This window comes from Maniola jurtina, chromosome 24 (assembly GCF_905333055.1).
Source record: "Maniola jurtina chromosome 24, ilManJurt1.1, whole genome shotgun sequence".
Taxonomy (NCBI): Eukaryota; Metazoa; Arthropoda; class Insecta; order Lepidoptera; family Nymphalidae; genus Maniola; species Maniola jurtina.
The window spans coordinates 7275842-7293089 of NC_060052.1; positions in this window are offsets into that span (position 1 = coordinate 7275842).

Here is a 17248-nt window from a genome sequence, read left to right on the forward strand (position 1 = left end):
AGGCAAAAAATTTGAAAATGGAACAAACAGTGTAATGTTTGTCACATAATGGCGTTCTAAGCGTTTCTTGTAACACTGATCGTATAATGATAATGGATTAGTATGGAATGACGAAAAATACGATCTCCTGTTTAGTTATGTGGGTTCTGTAGGTAGTATACTCAGAACAAGATAAAGTTTAAAACTAAAACCCGACTACTCCTCTTCTTAAACGCTAAAACACATTTTTTTTAATGTTTTTCTGTCGCTTGGTCTCTCTCGAAACTCGATACAATAGCAAAAAGAATTCAGAAACCTCCGCGTTTTTGGTTTTATAAAATGTAACCCATATCATGCGGGCCATAATAACGAATCGATTGACACCTCACTCATCAAAATCAGCTTACTAGCTTAGGCGCTACGGTGGAACACACAAGTAATTACATACATACAGCGTCTTCCAACGTTGCGCTTATAACTAACTAGCTGATGCCCGCGACTTCGTTCGCTTGGATGTAGTTTTTTAAAAATCCCGTGGGAACTCTTTGATTTTCCGGGATAAAAAGTAGCCTATGTGCTAATCCAGAGTATAATCTATCTCTATTCTAAATTTCAGCCCAATCCGCCCAGTAGTTTTAGTGTGAAGGAGTAACAAACATTCACACACACACACACACACACACACATACAAACTTTCGCCTTTATAATATTAGTGTGATATCAATATAATATCAATCGACGCGGGATTCGAATCTGCTATCTATTGTGTCGCTGGCGGTGTGCCAACTGAGTCACGGGGATGATTTATACTTTATAGACCTATGTTATAGTGTATATGAATTGATGATTCTGCAATGGTACCGACCCTGCTTCCATCAGACTGCATCATCACTTACCACCAGGTGAAACTGCAGTCTAACTTGCAACTAACTTTTATCTGAATAAAAAAATACCATGTCAATTATTACCTATACCTACTTTCCTCCAAAACTACCTGTTTTTTTTTCAGGAAAAACCAGAAGTTTATATTAATGTCTTTGAGGAACCCTAAACCGAGTGTCATTATATTCGCAATGAATGCGCGTGCGACGGAGCGTTATCAGTGTTTACAGATTTCGCGATTACGTGCAAAAAGAGAGAAAAAAAAAACATTCAAAGTGTCCCTTGCATCACCTATATTCCTCTTTATAACCAGTATTTGAATACATTTGGGGAAATAGATAAAATCTATATCATATTATCATCATGATCAACCCATCACCGGCCCACTACTGAGAACGGGTCTCCTCTCAGAAAGAGAAGGTTTTAGGCCATAGTCTGCCGCGCTGATCCAGTGCGAATCGGGAGACATCTCACACCTTTGAAAACATTATGGAGAACTCTCAGGCATGCAGGATTTTCAAATACAAATTATTTTTATTCAATTAAACTTTTACAAGTGCTTTTGAATCGTCCAATTAATTTACCACTGGTTCGGAATGCCCTTCCTACCGAGAAGAACCAGCAAGAAACTCGGCGGTTGCTCTTTTCAAATGTACAATTTACAATAATATGCCATGCGCCGTGTATTCCAGGAGCGAGTCAAATCCAAGCTTTTTTGTCATTTACATAATCTTCGATTGTATAATAAGTGTATAATATATTGTATATATTGTATAATAAGATTCTTCACGGTGCAGGTGTTTATATTTAAATTCAAACTGAAAGTCCATATTATCACAATATAACTACAAAGTTAGTGTGTTAGTAATAATAAGTAATGTTAATACAAAGTAAATAAACAAAGTAGCCTACCGTGGAAACTCTAGTCACCCAGTGGCCACAGCTACCTAATGTTTCGCTAATGGGCAGCTTATCTTATCCCTTATTGCATCCAGAAAGCCGTTGTTACTGCTACGAAGGCGCTGTAGGAGTGAGGCCATCTGTTTACGGATGATGGCATGAAAGCCATCAGTCCTGGCCTCTGAACATCCCACTTGCACTACAGACCCTCGGCAGCCCCAACAGCATTCTGTAAGCTAACAGTGTTTCAAAGTTGTATGAAGCTTGCCAATCTGCACTTGACCAATGTGGTAGATTATGCAAGACAAGTCGACAAGAGTAAGGGTGTTAAGATGTAAATATCTATAAGAGTTATATTTATAAAGTAACCAGGGGATGCCCGCGGCTTCGTCCGCGTGGATTTCGATTTTTTAAATCCCGTAGGAGCTCTTTGATTTTCTGGGATAAAAAGTAGCCTATGTCCTTCCCCTGGATGTATCCCAAGTCTGTACCAAATTTCATTAAAATCGGTTTAGTGGTTGGGCCGTGAAAATGTAGCAAACAGACAGACAGAATGACACACTTTCGCATTTATAATATTAGTATGGATAGTATGGATTATTATTTTTTATCTTAAAAAATATAGTAATGCGAAGCTGTAAAAGTTGTCAGTTTTAGACCATTTTTGTGACGGGGTCTAAAAAAAATACATATGTCTAGCCAAATCCCGGTTATATTATTGTAAATTGAATACTTGAAAATAGCAACCGCCGAGTTTCTTGCTGGTTCTTCTCGGTAAGAACGGCATTCCGAACCAGTGGTAGATTATTTTGACGATTCAAAAGCACTTGTAAAAGTTTAATTGAATAAAAATATTTTGAATTGAATTGAATTGTTATTCTGTGAGACACCCGTGCTTAGTAGTGACCCGGCATTGGGTTGATATCAAAACTAGATAGGCAGACAGTAAGATAAGATATAACGAAAATTAAAAAAAAAAGTAGGTGAACTGTATAAAGGGGTCCGCTCACTATCGCACAGGCATATCAATTAAGCGCCCCCCACACGTGCGTACAATTTGTCACACGTATCATTTTTCAAAAACTAACGATTTGACAATTAGTGTGAGCGGTGGTGATACCATATCTGTTTGAATTATTATCTGTAATTATTTAGGGGATGGAGCCACAAATAAAGTAATGTACACCTGGTGGCCATCAACTACCGGCCGGCTCACTACTGAGTACGGATCTCCTTTAGAATGAGAAGGGTTTAGGCATTGTAAACCACCCTGGACAAGTGCGGATCGGCAGACTTCACACACGTTTGAGAACATTATGGAGATTAATTCGCAGTTAAATATAACTAAAAACTAGCGTAAAAACCATTAAATCTTGTGCTAAGCTAATTACTACTTCCATTGGTAAGTGCTTATAACAAAAACAATTTTAAAAAGTTTGCCTGTTTGTCTGTTTGTTACGGTTAATCTTCAAAACAGCTGGATTTGTTATTTAAAGGAGTAACTTAGGTTACTTTTATGATGTATGACATTTTACCGAGTGAAACTGGGTAGATCAACTAGTCTATATACAAAAGGTGAAACTGCCTGATATACATATACTGTTGGATTTTGAAACTTATTCCTGCGTTACTGAAATATTGTTATACACTTACTTCAGTAATTTTTAGTCAAACTTTTCTCAAAGCTCCATGAATCATTAAGCGAAAAAATCCCAACCTCAAGTGCGCATGTAACAAAAAGCAAACAGTATTTCCCGAAGCCACTTCACTTAGTTAAGTACACTCAAACCGGGGGACGGCCACGCGTCGTCCATTACCCGCTTTAATTAAATAAAACGCAATACGCCCGCGAGCCGGCCGGCGCGTGTGGAGCCAGCTTTATGTTAATTGTTGAATAGTTCCAAAGCTGAAACGGCTCGTGTACTAAATGCTTTTCGTTTTTTTTTTAAATATTTGAAAATGGAATTTTTGGTAGCGTCCAGTGCGTGTGAGTATAGGTACTAGGTCAAAACCATTTTGATAGAGTCGCAACGTTTTTAACCCCCGACCCAAAAAGAGGGGTCTTATAAGTTTTATGTGTGTATCTGTGTATCTGTCTGTGGCATCGTAGCTCCTAAACTAATGAACCGATTTTAATTTAGTTTTTTTTTTTGTTTGAAAGGTGGCTTGATCCAGAGTGTTTTTAACTTCTTAGCTATAATCCAAGAAAATCGGTTCAGCCGTTTGAAAGTTATCGGCTCTTTTCTAGTTACTGTAACCTTCACTTGTCGGGGGTGTTATAAATTTTTGTGCAATTTATTATCTTTCATTATCTTTTTTATTATTTAAACATCTTTATTGCTCAATAGAATATTACAAAGCATAAAAATATTGAAGTCACTTAACACAAACTTTGTTTATACATGGGTTTTTAAGAACTAATAGAACTAAGTACATATTATATGACGGAGATTTAATTCCGCTAGTATTCAATTTAATATACATACTAGGGAAAAATTTAAATTATTCAGCTGCAATTTCATGTTAGATATTTTATCCTGAAAATTGGATAAAATCGAAGAAAAAAAAACACATGAAAATTTTACAATTTGTCTTACTGGGTAAATCTTTAACCAATGCGATTGAAACGTAATTTGAAAATGTCATTTTTTTATTAAAATTGAAGCTGTATAGTCTATGATCTTTGCTTTTTTTTAATTGTACAAAAGTTATCTATGGTCCGTTCCCACTTCCCGCCAATTTTATACTGCCGCGTGCCGTATCAATATTGCACTCAAAGTTTTTGTTATTCATTAAGTAATGTTATTTTAGCTCTTATTTCAGAATACACAAAGCTGAAAATTGAATGCGTTATTGTTGGCGTACCTACCTACTCGATGCAGAGTATGCTTGAAAAATAATAACAATTGGTCTGCGTCGGTACTTACTTGATTATTTCCATTGAGCTTTTTTTGCACATATTATATCAGTTAAGCTATATTTTTAGGCAAGTAGTTCTTTGTATAACAGTCTAACTCGCACTTGACCGGTTTTTGAGTTAGTACGTTAACTCTTTTTTACAATTTTATAAAGCTGAATTTAGTTTCTTCTCTTTTTAAGTCGGTTAAAAAAGCTATAATAAGTACCCAATTTCGTAGTAGCCTATAAAATAAACACCTATGATTCATCTGAAGCCATTACATTACAAACTAAGTTGGAACTATTCCACTGTAAGGACTTAAGGACTTTTCTGTTTGATATTTTATTTATTTTATTTTATTTTACAAGGAAAACTTACAGCTAATTGGAAAAAGTAAATAGATAAGAACAGAAGAAATTAAAAACTAATAACAAGTTTTCACAGATAAAAAAAGTGCTAACAAGTGTAAATTAAAAATTTATAACACCCCCGATAAGTGAAGGTTACAGTAACAAGAAAAGGACTGATAATTTTCAAACGGCTGAACCGATTTTCTTGGATTATAGCTAAGAACACTCTCAATCAAGCCACCTTTCAAACAAAAAAAAACTAAATTAAAAATCAGTTCATTAGTTTAGGAGCTACGATGCCACAGACAGATACATACGTCAAACTTATAACATCCCTCTTTTTGGGTCGGAGGTTAAAAAATTAAATTAGGTTTATCTGTCCTTTTCTTTTTATATTGGTAAGAAAAAGATGCAAGTACTCTAAAAAGTTGCGCTCAGAATCAGTACCAATAGGTACCCAATTTCGTAGTAGGCTATAAAACAAACACCTGTGATTTTCCTCAAAGCCTTTACATTACCAACTAAATTGGAACTCGGCGCAATTCCACCGTGAGGAGTTAGGGGGAATTGCGTCGGGTAATTTGGGAGCGAAGCTGGCAACACTATTAAATTCCCTTTTTATGACAATAGCTTTATCTAAATATGTATATATAAAAGGAAAAACTAACTGTCTGATTGACTGGTCTATCAACGTAGCTCAAACTAATGGACGGATCGTTCTGTTTGTCATGCAAATAGCTATTATGACGTAAACATCCGCAGAATTTTTTTTTTTGAAAATTCAACCCCTAAGGGGTTAAAATAACGCCTATTTTTCGAAGTTTGTGTAGTCGCAGACGAAGTCGCGGACATAAGCTAGTTTATAATAAACACTTAAATTAACTATCAATACAGACTAAATTATGCCGGCGACTTGGTCCGCGTGGGTGTAGGTTTTTAAAAATCCCAGTAGTTTCTGAAAATCATAGTAGTTTGAGCTGTGCGATGATAGATTGACAGTCAGTCAGTCACCTTCTCCTTTTATACTTTTCTAAACTACTACTAAAGATAAAGTTTCAGTTTTAAGTTTGCTAACCATTTTAAATTATCGATTTAACTGAAAAAAGTACGTCAAATTACGTCAAATATTTATGACGTCACATCTATGTATTTCATAAAAGCTCTCTTGCTAAGCGAGCGTTTTGACGTTTGATAAAAGTCGCTGATTTGACTATTAGTTATCATGCCTATTTCATTATCAGTGCTACGGCGTAGCACGCCTACGCCGTGTACTGCTATGACCAATAATGAAGTTGTACAACTTTAATACAAAGAGAGATCCAAGAACTTGTTATGGAACAAGTGTAAATCAAAAATTTATAACACCCCCGACAAGTGAAGGTTACAGTAACTAGAAAAGAGCTGATAACTTTCAAACGGTTGAACTGATTTTCTTGGATTATAGCTAAGAACACTCTCCACCAGCCACCTTTCAAACAAAAAAAAACCAAATTAAAATCGGTTCATTAGTTTAGGAGCTACGATGCCACAGACAGATACACAGATATACACGTCAAACTTATAACACCCCTCTTTTTGGGTCGGGGGTTAATAAATCTACCAAAACAAAAACAATATCAAAATTCCGTCCAAGTAAAATATGGAACCTGTTTGGGTATTTACGAAATATCATCCAGCGCACCGTTCTATCTAATAAAATAAATAAATTCAGGACTCAGGACTAACCGAGCGGCGACAGCGAAAGTTAATTTGAAAACGGGATAAACAGAAACCGACCAATGGGATGGGGTTGCGAGGGGGTGGCGGCCAATCAGAGCGCGTTATTTTTCGCGCGCTGAATTTTTATTAGCCAAGATAATAACGCCATTTTGGGGGCTTTCTTTTTCGTTATACGGTGTTGATTCACGTTGATACATAAAATCTAGAATATAATAATAATATGATAGGATGGACAGATTTTTTGTTCAAATAAATTTTTACATGTACTTTTCAGTCCTCAAATGACTCTTCTTGAATGATGTTCTTTGTTCCAAAGGAACTGTATGGGTTTAATGAAACTGCCATACCCCTTCCAGGTTAGCCCGCTTCTATCTTATACTTATCATCACTTACCACTAGGTGAGATTGCAGTCAAGGGCTAATTTGTATCTGAATATTTAAAAAAAACTGCACTGGTTCAGAATGCCTTTCGCAAGATACAAGTAGGTAACTTTTTCGTTCAAAATGTGAATTAATGGGTCAAGTACCTATCAGAACACGCATAATATTATAAGGTAAGGTAATCACGCTAGTTCCTAATGTTCAAGACAGGTACTTACTACTTACCCTCAAAAATTTTTTTTTTTTTTCAAAATTTAATTTGCTTTTGGTGTGTGCATATATACGCATAGGTATCTAAAGCTGAGCTTTTCAACTGTATATCTCTTATAATTACTTTATTTTTTAGAACGTTTCCGCTTGGTAACTCGCATGATTCCCAACGTTTACCTATCGGTTTTTCGAAGGATGTGCCCGACCATTGCCACTTCAGTATAACAACCCGTTGAGCTATGTCGGTTACTCTGGTTCTCCTAGAGTATTAAATAATAAATCTGCCTTAATTTTGTATATATCATTGGTACCTTATATCGGTGTGGGCACATGAGAAATGGAAAGCGACATAAATGGGCAGAAAGGATACGTGACCAATTCGTGCGAGGTCTGCGTATCATTCGCTACCTCGTATAAAAGCATCGATTATATTTAAATTCAATTATTTCGGTGGAAAAGCTTTTATTTATCTTGTGATTTAATAGTGGTACGGTTCTCCGGTGAATCAGTTAGTTTTTTTTACAAATATATATATCTTCATTGTGTGTGTATCTTCAGTATTATATCCGTGTCAGCACATGAGAAATGGAAAGCGACATAAATGGGCAGAAAGGATACGTGACCAATTCGTGCGAGGTCTGCGTATCATTCGCTACCTCGTATAAAAGCATCGATTATATTTAAATTCAATTATTTCGGTGGAAAAGCTTTTATTTATCTTGTGATTTAATAGTGGTACGGTTCTCCGGTGAATCAGTTCGTTTTTTTTACAAATATATGTATCTTCATTGTGTGTGTATCTTCAGTATTATATCCGTGTCAGCACATGAGAAATGGAAAGCGACATAAATGGGCAGAAAGGATACGTGACCAATTCGCGCGGGATCTGTGTATTATTTGCTGCCTCATATAAAGGGATCGAGTATATTTTCGATTCGATTATTTCGGTGGCTGTCTTTTATTTATTTTGCGACTATCTGCGACACCATCCGCGTGGATTTTTGAAATCCTGAGGGTGACTCTTTGATTTTTAGGATTCCGTACCTCAAAAGGAAAAACGGAACCCTTACAGGATCACTTTGTTGTCTGTCTGTCTGTCTGTCAGTCTGTCCATCCTTCCGTCGTGTCTGTCAAGAAACTAATAGGGTACCTACTTCCCGTTGACCTAGAATCATGAAATTTGGCAGGTAGGTAGGTCTTATAGCACAAGTACAGGAATAAATCTGAAAACCGCGAATTTGTAGTCATATCATTTAAAAAACAATTAAAATATGTTTCAATTTTCAAAGTAAGATAACTATACCAAATGGCATATCATATGAAACGGCTTTACTTGTAAATTTTAAAACAGATTTTTATTTATTTTTATGTTTAATAGCTTTTGATTTATCGTGCCAAATGTTGGAAAAATTACCCAAGTACGGAACCCTCAATGCGAGAGTCTGACTCGCACTTGGCCGGTTTTTTTAGGATAAAAAGTAATCTATGTCCGTATCCAGGATGGAAGTTATCTCTGGTACTTGAAATTACCTAGACTATATACCTTGACTTGTGCTTTAGGATTAGCCGGCCAGCACCTGGAAAGTAGTTCAGTAGATTCAATAGATTTTGCATGATGCACGCACATACAGTCAAACAGGTCTATATTGATAATAATGTTTCCTCCGATTGAATTTTTTAAATATATTAATTAATTTACAGAATTCGCCCAGTTACAGTTTTATTATAAGACGATGGCATAATGGTATTAATTAATCAGATAAGTAAACTTAAAACTAAAGCTACACACTTTTGCACTTAAGTATAATAATATTAAGTATGGATTTTAAGTAAGGTTGTTAACTTAGTTGTCAGGGCGTAAACAACAATTATGCAAATGATATCAAAACTAGTTAGTCGTGATATAATTTCCATAACTGCATCGAATTTGTACAGTTGAATTCAATAAGGAAATAATTTCACCGAGTTTTACACTGTGGAAGAGATGGGGCCTTTTATATAATAAGACCAGGACGACTTCACGTCACCTAGAATGGCCACCTCGCACTGGAAAGAATTTTGAATTTGAATTTGGAAGCGCAGTGATGGAAGACCCACTGTGTGGACATACGACATCGAGTCGCAGGGAGAGGTTGCATTCAGGTGGATGGCGTATGGAAATCCCTACAAGAGAATACTTATCCGTGATGATTTACCCATACAAACGTAATACCAAAAAAAATGGTTGTCTGTAAAGTCGGTTTACTGACGATAGTTGAACGTGACAACAAAGGCCGATTGTGCTTCTTTGTCGCTCGTTCCGCGCTCTCGCTTGCACTTCAAGCCTTACATGGAACGCCTCAGATCGAGGTAACGCCGCATGAGTCATGTTTTTTCGTGCGTGCAGCCGGCTCTATCGAATTATAAGACGTTGTCACGTCAATAATATGTAATTCGAGAAAGCCTCCAGCTTATTAGTAATCAGCTAATCTAGTATCAATCGTGTCGTGTCGTATGATATGAAGGAACCTAGCCCCAAGCCTAGAACGCGGGCCTGCTAATTATTTCCCGCCCTTTCCTTCCCGCGCCCGATCAACGCTTCCGGAGGATTTTGAATTCCAATTTGGAATTGCGTTCAGAAATTTCTTCTTTTTAGGGTTCCCTATCCAAAGGGTAAAATGGAACCCTATTAATGTCACTTTGCTGTCTGTCTGTCTGTCTGTCTGTCCGCGTGTCACGGGTCTCTTGCTCGATGACGGAATGAGTTCACAAACGTGAAATTTTGGTATTTTGGTGTAAACGTTGACCTTTAATCGAATATTGAATTAGAAATTCAATTAAATTATTTTAAAGGGAGGGCCCTCCCATACATGGAAAACTAGCCGGATTTTTCCTTTACTAGCATTGTCTAGATTCCTAGAGCTTATTGAGTAGATTACAGATAAATATTTATTATTATTTTTATCTTAAAAAAATATAGTAATGCAAAGCTCTCAAAGTTGTCAGTTATAGACCATTTTTATAAAGGGGTTTATCTAAAAAACTAGGACTATGAAATTTCGGTATATTATATACCATATTGTACTGTATTTAAACGAAAAATACTGAAAACAACGATTCATAGAGTAGTTTGTCAGCTGTGACCAAAATATAATTATGTACGGAACTTTAAAAGAGCGAGGCCCAACACGCGCTTGGCTGGTTTTTATTTTTTGAATGGGAAAACTGGCTGTGTATGAAAAACATCGCTGACACTCGTTACCGTGTTTTCAGACGCGTTTTTTTTTTTTCAATGTGATAAAATTGTATTGCTTTTGAAGTTAATTATGAAATTGGGAGTTAATTCGTGGGGTTTTAATGAAAAATAAAATACTGTTTATTTTGGTAAAATACTTAATCAAGTCAAAAGTGAATAGGCAACTTCTAGGCAAGCGCGTTCCATTTTAAACTGCATCATCACTTGCTAGCAGGTCTGATTGCAGCCAAGCGCTAGTCTATATAATTAAAAAAAAAAAGGGGACCGTTAACCGAACCACGATAGCCACTCTAGATTGGTAGACTTCACACACCTTTGAGAACATTATGGAGAACTCTCAGGCATGCAGGTTTCCTCACGATGTTTTCCTTAATCCGATCTCTGATCCAAATCCTATTCAGTGGACATCTTTGACATAATATCTACATCATACATCTGATTTAAATCCGAGGCACATCCGAGATATTCTCACGGATGACGGAGGGAACTCGGATGACGGAAGTCGGAGCTAGTGCGCAAGCTACCATACAAATAGTTCTATGACTACTTCGGAACGTATTTTCACGGATTCGTATCGGATGCAGTGTGCAATCATCCCAAACATCTTTCATCTTTATTTTCTACCCCCTTTGCGTGTTTGTAAAGTCTTGAAGACATAAGCGGGGGATACATTGGAGGGATAAAGTCATATAGGTAATTAGCAAGTCCCTCGTAAACTCCGCTTTATTTATCTCAACAACTCTCCTTCATTTAAGAGGTTTGGGGTTTACTTGGATTGCATCGGCTTGATACTTTACTTTTTTTTTTATTATTTATATCGTATTTATAGTAACTTTTTAACCGTCTTCAAAAAAAGAGGAGGAAAAAACAATTCGATTGATATATTTATTTTTTCTCGGCAACCCAATCTTTATCTTTAAATTCTACCCCCTTTGCGTATTTGTAAAGTCTTGAAGACTTTGAAGTGGAGGATACAAGCGGAGAATAAAGTTATATAAGTAAAAAATTAGCTAGTCCCTCGAAAACTTCACTTTGTTTATGTCAAAAACTTGAGATTTGTGGACAAAATTCACATGTTTCTCTCAAATTGTGATTGCAAATACACGTCAATAACAATTGTACAACATCATCCACTTTACTATAGTAAGTAACTTAGGAGCGGCCTATTACATCTAAACTTATATGAATGGCATGACAATCCAATGGTGTATGATCGGCATTTAACTACAGATTAAAATACATTTGTATAATTCAAACAATTTTCAAATAGATAAGTAATTATGGTTTTTTGCGATTGTCATCTTCCTCTTCTTCTTCATAATATTGGTGGCGTGGTCAACACGAAGCAATGTCCTTAAAACACCTCACGAGGATTCACCCATCCCAGCTCGACGACCGCCTGGTTCACTAGTGCAAGGGATCACCATCTTGAGCATAACTTGGTCTTCTCTTGGTCCATCGCATCTAATGTCACGACAAAAATAATATATTTAATGAAAGTACCAAATGGTGTTTATCGCAGTACGCGAGTTTATTCATGCTCTTTAGAAGAATATCTCAAAGGTGTAGAGCTAAGTTACAATATGAGATACACTCGCGTTCAGAAAGCTTAAAAATATTTATTAATAGGTACCTACCTACACTTTTCTATACTACTACCCGTCCCAGCTTCACACGGGTGCAGTGCAATATAGATTATTGCAAAACGAAACTAAACTATGCGTATAAAATATCATCCTCTGGAATCACTATATCTATTGATACAAACCGCATCAAAATCTGTTGCTTAGTTTGAAAGATCTGAGCGTACGGTTGGCCTCTAGAAGCTATTCCGCGAAACTATTGCATCAAAAACCTGTCGCAATATGACATTTTTAACCGACTTCAATAAAAGGAGGTTCTCAATTCGTCGGAATCTTTTTTTTCTTTTAATGTATGTTCCTCAATTACTAAAAGGCCCCGGGACCGATTTGCAATTTTTTTTAAAGGAATCAAAGGAGTATGGGTTTAATAAAACTGCCATACCCCAGGTTAGCCCGCTTCTATCTTAGACTGCATCATCACTTACTACCAAGTGAGAGTAGTTAAGGGCTAACTTGATTATGAAAAAAAAATATTTTATTTATTTATTTAAACAACTTTATTGTTACAAAATTACAAAGACAGAATAAATGATACACTTAATTAAACAAAGGGCGACCTTATCACTAGAGTGATCTCTCCCAGGTAACCCGTATTTACGAACCTACAGAACAGACGGTCTGTAGAGTCTGAGAGTCGTCATGCAGCTATATTTTTTTTTCTCTCTCGTCTGGCTTTACAAAGATTAGCCAATGTCAAGTTTTTAGTTATATTTTGTAACAAGTTAGTTAAACTTTACAAGTATGGACCCCGTCTGTGCCGGCGCTCGCCGACACACGCACGGCACCCCCTTAGAGCGCTTTCCAGTCAGTTTTAACAAAAAAAAAACACTCCCAAAAAGGCAGAGCACGCCAACACAGACGAAGTCCTGCAGCTATATATACAAAATACTTCAAAAAATACTTCAAAAAGGCTATCACTTTTCTCTGTGTATGTCAGCGCGCTAAGATGGTTGTCTCCCGCAAATTCGGGCGGCGCTGCTTAACTCTAAATGTTGTATCATACCGCCCACGCTACAGGATTTGTGTGGATTAACCTTCGGGTAAGTATCTCCGTTAGGTATAATATACATACAAATATTACGGCTAAACGGTTTTAGCTATTACAGCTAAACGGCTAGTACGGCTAAACGGTTTTAGCTATTACGGCTAAACGGCTAGTACGGCTACGGTTTAAGCCGGCTATAGCTAGATATTTGTGTGATGTAACCTCAAATTCACGGTTTTCGGATTTTTTTCTTTACTTGTGCTATAAGACCTTGCTACCTTCCAAATTGCATGATTATAGGTCAACGGGAAATTTACCCTATAGGTTTTCTTGACAGACACGACAGACGGACAGCCAGACATTTTTTCTTATAGGGTACGGAACCCTAAAAACAAAAGTCAAAAGAGCTTGGTGGCTTTCATTCAGTGTTAATCACTGAGATGGCGAATCATCCCGCTCTGGTCATACTTACTAACATCTTCACTTTCTCGAATACGAATGTATAAGAGCTTGGCCTATCTAGACTTTCATAATATCTTTGTCAAATAGATACACTTAGACTGAGATCTATAAAAGCACACTTTGACTTTGCGCAGACTTAAGACACTGTTAAAACGAGACAGCGCTATATCACTAAATTAAATCTGTCTCGTTTTAACTGAAACTTAAGTCTAAGCAAAGTTAAAGTGCACTCTATAGATTTCAACCTTAGTGTCTATTAAATTTAAACGCGATGGATCAGGGCATGTCCGTAATATTCCATAGTATCTCTGAAACCTCAGGGAGTATACCAAGAAAGTCGCAAGTAAATTTTAAGTAATCATAAGGAGCTAATCAGCGCTAATTACGATTTACGCGAGCCCGTCCCGCGAGATAGCATCGCTTGTTCGGAATTCGAATTTTCGAATTTCGAAGAGCGATGAAGGGCATAGACAAGCATCAATTTTTTTACAGAGGTAAACATATTTTATGTAGACACATAGCTCAGTGGGTTGCGAAACTGAAGTGGCAATGCGCAGGCCACATAGTTTGAAAAATCGATAAATTTTGAGGTCCCTGATTGCTCAAATGGCCACCCCGTATCGGAAAGCGCAGCGAAAGACCTTCTGTCCGTCTGGTCGTCCGTGCGTCTGCCTGTCAGAGAGCTGTATATCACAGAGTATATCTTAATTGGCGCCATAACAAAAGCAATACAAATTTAAAATTGGCCACATGCAAAAAATTAAGAAGTGCAAGGTGTTAGATATATTTTTACTATGGTATGGAACCCTTCATGTGGTAGTTCGACCCGCACTTAACCGATTTTTACCTCACACTCGTGTTTTAATAACCGCTATTATGCAAGTACATGTTTTAAGCAATGAATAAGTACATGAAGTATGTATTTTCATAAACTGCTTTTTTAAGTCGATTAGCGAAATCTATGTAACTATCACAATTCACAAGTCTATGGTAACATTTTATAATCTGTGACAAATTGTAGCGCTGTTTCTGTCGCTCGCCCCTCGTCACGTTCAAATTAGGCAACTTTGGGTTGAATCAGAACTATCTTTTATTTTCAAATTAAGAATAACTTTACAAAAATGATACATAGGTATCCATTTTCAATTTGAAGATGGCAGCGATATTTTTATTTATTTTTGAAATTTAAAAATAAAATTTATTTATATTTTCGAGATGTCTTTTTTAAAAAGGTCTTAAGTCTGAAGTTTTATTTCCTTCTCATTTAATTTTTGTTCTATGTGCTTTATTTTTATTAACACCCGACCCAAAAAGAGGGGTGTTATAAGTTTGACGTGTGTATCTGTGTATCTATTCGTGGCATCGTAATTCCTAAACTAATGAACCGATTTTAATTTAGTTTTTTTTTGTTTGAAAGATGGCTTGTTCGAGAGTGATTTTAGCTATAATCCAAGAAAATCGGTTCAGCCGTTTGAAAGTTATCAGGTCTTTTCTAGTTACTGTAACATTCACTTGTCGGGGGTGTTATAAATTTTTAATTTACACTTGTTTCCAACGCTCTTACTTTTTTTCTTGTCAAAATATCACAGAACAAAGGTATTTCATGCTGACAAAGGCCCAGAACCAACCGGATTTAGTAGTTCCATTGATCTATTCCATCGAACGTCGTACCTACATGACGTAGGTATGCATGGATAACATGATTCCGTCGCTTTCGCGTCGCACAGCCGAGTCAGAGTCTTTGAGCCGTTTGTAAACCGGACCCGGCGTCAATCAGACAAATTGGAGCGAGCCAAAGAACAGATTGACGCGTTTACACTATATCAAAGGAACCAAAAGCTTAATTTGCTATAATCCGCCAAACCAAACATATCTGTATGGATTGGTTTGGCGGATTGTAGCAAATTAAGCTTTTGGTTCTTGTGTATTAGGACTTCCGCAAAATAACGCCTCTACCCTCTAATAACGGCTTCTATATTACAGTATGTCAGACCTATTGTACTTTCATCATTTTCAATTATTATCATCAGCCTATACACATCCACTGCTCATGTTAAAAAGGATGAAATTAATAGTGTCCGATTAAACCTTCGACCACTTTCAGCCAAAAAAAGCTTCGGCCAAAGTGTTGGCAGAAGTCAAGGTTTCAAGCAAGATTGTTAAAATACGTTTAAGTAAGTAAAAATTATAGTTGACATTATTTCGATGTAATTACATAATATAATCTATAACATAACTATGTATGACAAGTTCAACAAGACTAGGCTTCGCTTTTGGCCCAAAATTCACATTCGGTCCGACAGTCTATGAGTTACTCTTTGAACGATTCTAAAATGCCAAAAAAAATATGTAAAATCTGTTCGACATCCTGTGAACGTGCTCTAACGCAGTCCTTTTACGATTCTCAATTCAAATTTCAAATTTGCCACGTTTGGAAATTGGAAAATGAATAGCCAAGCCGTCCGATGCGTCTTCTGTTTTAGATTTCAGCATGTTCTATTTTTTCACGTTCCAAATCATTTCAAATATACAAAATATGTTGCCTTTTGATTTGTACGAATATATTTTGAGCATTTGAACTTATTTTGAATGCTTTTTGATGAAGGTGTTTTTTTTTAAATTGGCAAGTCGTTTCCGAACTGTGCATTCCGAAATTTCGAATTTCGAATCAACTTGATGAAAAGATTTTTTACATTAAGCATCTCTTCACTTGTTCATAAGTGATTTGATTACACTTTGTATTTTTTTAAATAAAATGAAACATAAATTTAAAAAAGAAAATTGGCAGGTATATAATTTTTATTTAGGATGGCTATTGTTATTGACTTTACCAATTTTTTTTATTATTATTTTAGTAACTAACCAATCATCGCTTAGGTACAGTTTAGAAAAGTTGCTTATTTGAAAATCTTCTAAAAGCTCGCATCTAATACAATACATAATATTATTATAACAGATGAAAAATACACACAAAGTTGATACAAATACTTTAATCAAATCATTTGCACTTATGTCCTTAGAAAATAAAAACGGCTACATTTCTCGGGTGAAAACTGATGACATTTCTTTTTTTTTTCATCGGATGATTTTTCCGTTTCACCACATTCGCGAATGACTGCGTTCTCATTTAAGCAATGGCATTTGACGGGAGCGCCTTTGTCGCATCGGAGTGAAAAAATCATCTATTTTTTTTCACTCGCGCCATTTTTGATTGAAGCCTTGGATACAGGTCTTTTGGGTTCAGTAGGGAAATGAAGGGACATAGAATCGATATCTGGAGACAATCACAGCTTTGTCTTTGATGTAGCATTTACTTGTTGTACTCGTAGTTCATCTTGATTCTTGAATGATCTTAGAAAGTGTATTAATAGAATGCAGATTCATAAATGCATTTATTTTCAACCTTACTTCGATTACTTTTTGTAGGATCCGCACGAAGGGGTTTTGTTTTTCAAATTTTAAACAGCAATTCCTTTTTTAGTTTTTTTGTTAATCAAACAAAAATATAGCACCTGTCTTATGCAACTAAAGTAGGTACTTTTCTAAATTAACATACATTTAATTTAATTATTTATTATTTATTTTAATTATTTATTATTTCAT